The following is a 9,364-nucleotide window of genomic DNA, read 5'->3' on the forward strand; positions in this document are numbered from 1 at the left end:
CTACCAGGCCTGCAAAAGCCCTACAAAATTGATGTAATCCTAAGGACTACACAGTGGTTCAGTTCTAATGTGGATGATTCTGAAGATTTTCTTGCTAAATGGAACAGTGCTCCAAAGAATGAAGCCCACTCGCAATATTCTGAAGTCTTTTAAATGCCAACCACCAAGCTAAAGAGGTGAAGATGGATTACAGGAAGGCCTTTCTCAATAAGCTAAAGCCTTCATCCCATAGTGAGCCTAGAATAAAACAAACCTAAAATAAAACAAACCAAAGCAAGCAGGTTTCATCCCCTCAGACCCTTTGCCTTTGAGAGGCCTGAAAGGCTATAGTGATGGACTGTCAAGAAGAGATGGTTGTAGCACTTAACTTCCTTTCACATTTATGGAGGAAAAAGGTAAGACAGACTATTGTATCTCAAAGATCTGCTTCTCAGTTTCATGCTATTCAACCCTACCCAGAGTACATGTAAAGATGCTCACAAAACTAAGCAAAGCATCAGGGCAAACATCAGGTCTTCCTTGGGCATCCATTTTTCTAGAAGCTTGGTGGGAAAGCATTATCTATATATTCAATCAGACACAGATACCTCAAGAATTCTTACAATAAATCAGGAAATCTAAAAATATATGTGCTTTCTGGGACTTGCAGCTTAGGAATATCTTGTCTACTTTGCTCTTCTGAAACTTTAATAGAAAGTTTGAATATCCAGTATGACAAAATGTTCCCACCAGCCAAACATAAACAAAAGTTCCAGGGTTTTATGTTCTGAATTTGTATTCATTTCTTTTGTCTCTCCAGTACTTAAGTGTACACAAAAGCAAACTCTAGCTATAATAAACACACGATTCGCTTTGCTCTCTTCTCCAACCCAGGTCCATGCCCTTTTATCCCCTTTATAGCTAAAGGATTTTGTCCTTCTGTTATGCTTTCCCTTGAGGATATAGAGCTTTATAAAAATCACATAGAACAGCTGATGATACTCCTAAGATCCTTACAAGGCAAATGCAGATAGTGATGATAACCACCCACACACTGTCCGTCTGCTCAGATGTTAACCTCAAGGGAAAAAAATCTATACCAGTGAAATAAGGACATTTTTCATGTCAGCAAAGAAATGCTGTGAAAAGGTACAATCATGATCCCACCCACTCACCCAGGCTCTGATTTGAGAGTACTATAGTCAAACATACAGGCCCCAGGATTAATTACTAGACTGCAAAAGTCACTCTGACTTTTCTAAGAGTGATTAATGACTTTGCAAGTCAGTGAGCAATAGTGATCTGGGTGTTTGGGTTTCAGGTAGAGGACAGTGTGTGGATCACGAACTTACAGAATACCGAGATAACCATCTTTATATTTCTGTAACTTCTATGGTTCCTGGCATGGGAGTATGGAGGGTACAAATAAATATCTGAGAAGAACTAAATGAATAAATAGCTTTCAGAAGATTTTCAGTTCAAGGGAAGTTGAGGCCCAGGAAAAATTTAATAAAATTAGTTTGTCACACTATCATGGTTAGAATTATATCTCCACTAATTAACTGTGAAATCCTGGGTAAGATATTTAAACTTCCCAAGATTCCAATTCCTCATGCATAAAACAATATACTCATAGGGTCCACTATAGAAACTAAGTGATATAAAACACCAAAGGTACAGTGATTAACTGAGTGCTTGTCACAAGTAGATACTGAATAATTTAATCTTCCTTAACAGGTAACCAGAAAAGTTCAGCCTCTCCTTTGCTGAAGAGCTCAGAGTGGAAAACAAGGTATGAAAAATAGAACTTTCATCTGGAAAATGATGAAAAATAACCTGAACTGAAAATGAGTACTGCCTGAAGCTAGAGATATTCATTCATTCATTTTGCTTTGATCTTGCTCTTTAGTGGCTATGTGATGTTGAAGAAGTCATTTAAGCTCTGATAGTCTCAGTTATATCAGCCACAAATTATGACTATAATTTTTGTAATTTATAAATTGAAATTTATAAATTTTATAGTTTTAATAATTTTTGCTCATTCCATCATATAGTTCTATTTTGAGACTCTGTGTAAGGTATAACCATGATTTGTAAATAGTGACATATTATACAAATATAAGGCACTATTATGAATCAATTTTGGGGGTTGCTAAATATAGAAATGGCATATAAATATACTTGAATAGCAGGCAAAGGGGCTCATAGTAATATTTCTCTTACTACGGGAAAGAGAAAAATCGTGCTTTCAAGGCCAAGTAATAAGTCAGAGTCCCTAACTTTAGATCCAATAGGCTCAGAGTTTTCATCTTGCATACTTGGAAAACTAAACTGGGAAGAATTGAGAAGATGTTGTTGGGCCCAATTTTAAAAAATACCATTGTAGTTCAGTTGTGGCTGCTAAGGATCCAGAAGGGAGGTGAGTCCATATGTGTGCTGTGAATTTTCCATCGTAACATGACATGTTCTTTCTACCCAAAATATTGCTGACAACCCACTTCTTGAAACTCTCTATTCTGTGAACACTAACTTGTTGTGTTTGCCAATGGCTTTAAATTTCTTTCTCTGCTTCCTGACAAATCTTGCTTCCACCCACCATTTTTGTTTTCATCAGTTTCTGTATAAACTCATTTCCTAGGGACCTCTTTTTTTTTTAATTCCCATGGGAATTCCCATGTGCAACCCTAAATTTACATTTATTGTCCTAATATCTGTACATAGCTTTTATAAGTCATTATCACTCAAATATGGCTAAGAATTTATAAATCTTCATTCTTCTAACCCCCTTATCCTCTTTAGTTTCTTATTTCTAATATTCCATTTATCTCAGGGTGTGCAATGCTTTATATGCAGAGAGCCATAAAATTTAAATGCATTCTATTATATTGGAGGAAATAGAATCCCCGTAACTTCAGAGATTTTTCTATCCCCCTGTGTACATCTAAATTCTAGGGCTTTCACGAAGCTGTGGTATCATGAAAAGTGGACACCATGTCCTTGCTATTATCTGTTTATGCTGGCATCTTCTGAGACTTCCAGAATACCAATCCCTGGACCTTTAACCATCCGTCCACATGCTTGGCTTCTGAGCAAGCCCTCATTTGCATCTGCTCATACCCTTTTGGATATTATAGTTGTTATGGCTAGCAACTTTTTAAATGAGGAGTAAAAGTTAAGAGGAAAAGGGACAAAAGTAAATACAAGAGAAAATACATTAATTCATATTTCAAAACCAAAAATGTTTTCTGACTTTCCTTCCAAACACAATGGAATAATGAGAACTGATTTACCCTTATACCCCAAACAAACAAAAATGGACAAAAGTATGTTTTTTTAAGTTTTCACATCAGACATCATACATCAGGCAGTCAAAGGGACTGGAAAAAGGGACTTCCTGGGAGACAGAAAACAAACAAGGTGAGCACTTGAGCCTTATCACAACTTCAGATTACTTCCTGGAGGGAATTTTCAGACTGTGTGTGAGAAGGCAGAATCATACAGAGTTTGTTGGTCTCCATGAGGTGGAAAGATGAAACTGGGAGTCTTAGGAATTGTCTAAATTAAAGAGCAGAGTAGCAGAGAAGAGAGAATTCCAAAGAGAGAGAACTCCAGAGATCTGCAGAGGATCTACCTCAATTATCTGTTAGAGAATTTACATGTATGTAAAGAAACTATCTAAAGCAAGAAAAAGAAAAAAATTCTCAAAGTGATTGATTGGAACTTACAGAGCACCAGCAGTATTTCCTTTTCTAGCCAGTGAGAATGGAAAGCTTCATTATTCAGAGGATGTTGGGTATACTACTGAAAAGAAAATTGCCTCATGGGGAAAAATTAACCTCAGAAGAAACAAGGCTCTGATCTTGCTAACAAAATCTAAAAGAAACACCTTAAAGAACCCAACTTTTTCAAGTAACTTAATTGCATCCTAAAGTTCAGAAACATTTATAGGAATACAAAAATATCCAGAACCCAACAGGATAAAATTCATGTTATCTGGCATTAAATTAAAAAAAATTAGTAGGTATGTAGGGAATCAGGGAAATACAATGCATAAGGGAGAGAGAAAAAATTAATCAATACAAACATACCCAGAAATAACACAGCTGACACAATTTGTAGTGGGGGAAAAACATAATTATAACTTAACTGGATATGTCCAAGAAACTAGAAGAAAGATTGAACATGCTAAGTAGTAACACAAAAGATATAAAAGAAACCCAAGGAGGGGTGTCTGAATGGTGTAGTCAGTTAAGCATCTGACTTTTGGTTTTGGCTTAGGTCATGATCTCATGGGTTAGTGATTGAGCTTTGAGCTCAACCAGGAGTCCACAGGAAGATTATCTCTGTTCTCCCCTCTCTGTCTCTCAAACCAATCAGTCAGTCTTTAAAAAAAAAAAAAAAAAGAAAAGAAAAAGAAAGAAAGAAAGAAAGAAAGAAAGAAAGAAAGAAAGAAAGAAAGGAAGAAAGAAAGAAAGAAAGAGAGAAAGACCCAGAGTGAAGACCCCAGAGCTGAGGGCTCACAGTTCTGGAAGCTCAGAGGACAGAGATAAGCGGGGGCCTCAGTCCACTGCTGACAGGGTTGCTGGGGGCAGGCAACACCTATGGGAGGCTGCAGTTTTCAGGGGTGCTTGTTACAGAAAGGGAGACTGTGTGTTCTAGAGTGTTCAGAGAGGAGCAGACTGTGACTACTCTGCCCTGGGACAGAGGTCTGGGTGCTTGTATTTCCCTTTGCTCTGACCCTCCCAAAAGGTCTGAAAAGCCTCCAGATAACAAAAGCCCCCCCAAAATGGTTTCCATGGAGCCCAGCCCCCTGACAAGGGGCAGGGCAAATCTGCCCAAGCAGGGTTGCCTGAAAAACAATGCAGCAGGCCCCTCCACCAGAAGACAAGCTGGAAGAACAAGAGGATGAAAACCCTATGGTCCCCATAAAATTGTAAAACCCCAACACCAGGGGAAAATAGTATTTCAAGCTCCAGGTGTTACCTCACAGCCTATGTATTTCTCAGATACAACTTTTTTTTTTAATTATTTCTCATGTTTCTTCTCTGTTTTTTCTTTTCACCTATTTCTCATTTCAACTAGATGTTTAATACAACGTATTCCACAGTAACATTTTAACTTGTACTTTTCCTATATATCTTTTCTTTTCTTTTCCATGAAGGTATTATGTGAAATATATACACCAGACACAAAAAGACAAATATTGTATAATTCCACTTATATGAAGGTATGGAATAGGCCAATTCATAGAGACAAAGTAGATCACTATGCTCCAGAAAATGCAGAGTTACTGCCTATTGGGTGCAGAGCCATACTCCCTCTGAAATCTGCAGAGGAATCCCTCTTCACCTCTGATAGTTTGTTAGCAATATTTGGTATTCCTTGGTTTGGAGCTGCCTAACTCTATTCTCTGCCTTCCTCATATGGTATTTTCCCTGTGTGTGTGTCTCCATTTTTTTTTTTTTTTTTTTTTAAGGGGAAAGAGCACACAGACAAGGGGGAGGGGCAGAGAGAGAGGGAAAAGGAGAATCTTAAGCAGGATCCATGCTCAGTGCAGAGCCCAGCATGGGACTGATCTCAGGATCCTGAGATCATGACCCGAACCAAAATCAAGAGTTGGACACTTGGGCGCCTGGGTGGCTCAGTGGGTTAAGCCGCTGCCTTCGGCTCAGGTCATGATCTCAGGGTCCTGGGATCGAGTCCCGCATCGGGCTCTCTGCTCAGCAGGGAGCCTGTTTCCTCCTCTCTCTCTCTGCCTACTTGTAATCTCTCTCTGTCAAATAAATAAATAAAATCTTTAAAAAAAAAAAAAGAGTTGGACACTTAATTGACTGAGGCAAAAGCAGAAGCAGTTGTTTATGAGCATGGAAGTGGGAAGAATAAAAGTAAATGGAATTGATTACCTGCTTTACTTTCCAGTGACACAAGACAGAGAACAGTTGATGTTCCCCTTCCACTTCCTCGACCGACTTGGAAAACACGACACGACCTGCACGGTCCCGGGCGGTGGGCGGTCATCCGAGGCTGGAGCCATACGTCTGGCGGTGGCCAGAGCCTTGTGCAGTTTTGTCACCGAGGAAGAGGTCGAGTGGATGAGGCAAGCTGGACTGCTGACTGCCGATCCACGTGTCCGAGAACGGAAGAAGCCAGGCCAAGAGGGAGCCCGCAGAAAGTTTACCTGGAAGAAGCGCTAAGTGTTCTTTCACAGGCAAGGAGAGGAAACGCCGTGTATATGTGCCTGGCATGCGGCAGACATACAATAAATATTTGCTGGCCGGTATGAGGGCAACACTATCAGGCATTTGAGTTGGGAGAGGATTTCACCCAGGCACCCCAGCAATTTTCTTATAAGGACACCAGCCATTTTGGATGAGGGGCTCACTGTACTGAAGACTCATTCTAATTAATGATACTTACAATGACACTATATGCTAGTAAAGTCACATTCTGAAATATTGGAGGTTAGGACTTCAAAGTATCTTTTTTTAGAGAGACACAATTCAACCCATAACAGTTGTTATGCTTTAAAGATATTTCATTCTTTCTAAAGATGCCTGTAAATGTACATAGGCATTTTGTGGGGTTAACAGGTAAATGCACAACAGGATCAGAATTATATATAGAACTGTTGGTTTTTCTTTTCAATACCCTATAGTAACAGGATTCAATAGCAACCCCCAGTTAGCTCTTCTCTGGGTTTCAAGATCCTCTGTGAGTAATTTTTGGCAAATAACCCTCAAAAAAATACCAACTTTACAAAAGCTGCACCCCACACAGAACTTCTCCACTCTGACAGACAAAAGACAAAGTTTCAACTTCAAAGCTAATGACAATCTAGTAATAAACTACCATCTTTAAATATTAATTTTTATTCTAGGAGAATATGAGGAATGTCAAGATCTAGGCACTTCACATATTGATTTTCAGGTAAACAGGCCTCTTATTCACAATTCACATTAGTAAAAGACAAAATCACTAAGTGTGTGTGGTAAATCTTTTCACAGAATGCTGGCTGGGCAATCCCCTAGTTAAGAAATACAATGCATATTTTTCAAATAGAATTAATAGCATCTTTTCTGATAAAGAATCCTTGTTTTTAATTCAAGTCTTCCTAAGAAAAGTATGAGAATTATTAGTTGATGAGAGAGGAAAGAAAGAAAGATGAAACAAGAAGAAAAGTGAAGCTTATAGTCAGAAAACTTTCCTTTCAAAGATACTGAACTACCAATAGGATATTTTATTATTTTTTTTATTATGTTCACTTAGCCACTGTGTAGTACATCATTAGTGTTTGATGTAGTTTTCAGTGATTCATTAGTTGTGTATGACACAAAGTGTTCATCACAACATGTGCCCTCCTTATTACCCATCACCCTGTTACCTAAGAGGACATTTAAAATAACCCATCCCCCCACAACTTTCCCCTCTGAAACCCTAAGTTTCAACCCCTAGCCCAGTGATGGGTGTTAAGGAGGACATGAACTGCAAGAAGCACTGGGTATTATATGCATCAATGAATCATGGAACACAACACCAAAAACTAATGAAGTACTGTATGGGGAATAACATAACATAACATAATATAAATAAATAAATATAGAGAGAATGAGATACAGGTAAAATCAGAGGAGAGTCAAGTGATAATGAATGGACAGAAGACTCTGGGAGACCAATAAAACCAGTTTGAATGCTGTCCAAGACACTGCTAATTATCAGAAAAATGGGCAAATTACACATATTAAGTATTCAATAAATTTTAAAAATTATAACAATTATAGTCATAATTATGCAAACACATACTGATTAATGAGTAAAAACTAGTTGCCTAATTATGTTACATATACAGATTAAATGCATAAGTTACTGAAAAAATACTAAGTTTTAATATAATTATTATTATTATAGTGAAGACAGATAGGTCTGTGCCTTGCAGAGTATTAGAATTGTAAGGCCCTATTCAGCCAGAGGGGCCCCACCCCGGTTGAACTGCCATTTTGTTGTAAAACTTAAATTGACTCTTCCTGCCACCCCCAGGGGAACATACTTAAAAACAAGTCCCAGAAACCAGTCCCAGGTAACAAAGTCCAAATACAAGGGTGGGTCAGGCCAGGTGGAGGTATTCAATCAGTGGGGGCACATACTGTCTCCTACCTACCAAGGAGTATGGGCCCCACCCTTTGGGCAACTTTTGGGTGCCAATTCTAACCAAGGTGATAAGCTGGTTCAAATGTCTATTAGGGTAAATTGTAATTCAATTGGTCACCTAGCATGACTGTGCTGCTCTTTCTGTGTGTTACAATTTCATTGGCCACCTGTGTGTGGCCAGGCCCAACCACATGGCCTTTGCTCTATAAAAGTTAGTCTGGAAAGCGGGCAGGGGTCACCCTCTCTGTGAGGGAGGGCCCTGACTTCTCCGTTTGATGGTCGGTTTGATTCTTGATGCTTGGCGCGAAATAAAGCTTTGCTTGACTTTTGCTTTGTATCAGTCTTGCTCATTTAATCACAGGCCCATTATTGGGGGACCCATTCTTGGGGGACACAAGAGAATATTTATCAGGTTCTGGCCTTTTGGCAACCTAAGATTCTCCTGAACTCACCATCTCCCATGAATACCCTGAATCTACAGCTATACATGGAGCAATTGCCTCTGAAATTAATCCAGAAACCAGCTAAGTGATTCCTATACATCAAGGGAATGAGAAAATATCTTTGTTAAAATAGGTAGGGCAGTCTGAAACACACTCTTGCCTAAAATCCACATATACCACAGTGATTTACAATCAGGTGGGAACTCACAATGCCCGGCTTTTCTCTGAGAATTGAAGGGTTTGGACTCAACATCTAGCACCCCAACCTTTACAACTTCCACCTGAATGATGAGTACCCAAAACACATAGCTCTGAAAGCTAATGGAGCAATCATTTATGAGATCCATAAGACCACAGCAAATAAAGAAACAGTGCTTAACAAGTTTGAAAGTACTTGCTTTAACTACTCCCTGCCCACACTCCCTAGGGCTCAGCACAGAGGGAGCAGACAGAAACACCTCTCTACTAAGTCTAGAGGTCTATTTGCATACTTTAGAAACTCTAGACCAAGGTGAAGCTTCTAATTAAGCTCAGGTCTAAGGGCTAGCTGCAATCCTTCCTAGAGACAAATGGTTGGCATTTCTATTCTCCCTTTAACCCATTGAACTCACTAGGTGTCCTCAGGGAAGAAGCTTGTATTAACTTGTCTGGTGCCCTAGAATTTGCCAGCAGCCACCTAGAGGATGTACCATTTGACTGACTGACTCTCATTGTGATTTAGTCTTGCATTTGCGACTCCTTCAGAACTAAAGAAAATAAAGAAACAGTTCTTAACCAGGTACCTCCCAAGGGTGAGG

The 9,364-nt window shown here is 39.1% G+C and overlaps 1 pseudogene; it reads left to right on the forward strand.

Moving 5' to 3' along the window:
- Positions 1 to 332: 332 nt before the first annotated feature.
- LOC132002644 (small ribosomal subunit protein uS9m-like) lies at positions 333 to 6,287 on the forward strand (annotated as a pseudogene).
- The last annotated feature ends 3,077 nt before the right edge of the window (positions 6,288 to 9,364 follow it).

The sequence above is a fragment of the Mustela nigripes genome, chromosome 15 (genome assembly GCF_022355385.1).
Source record: "Mustela nigripes isolate SB6536 chromosome 15, MUSNIG.SB6536, whole genome shotgun sequence".
Lineage (NCBI taxonomy): Eukaryota > Metazoa > Chordata > Mammalia > Carnivora > Mustelidae > Mustela > Mustela nigripes.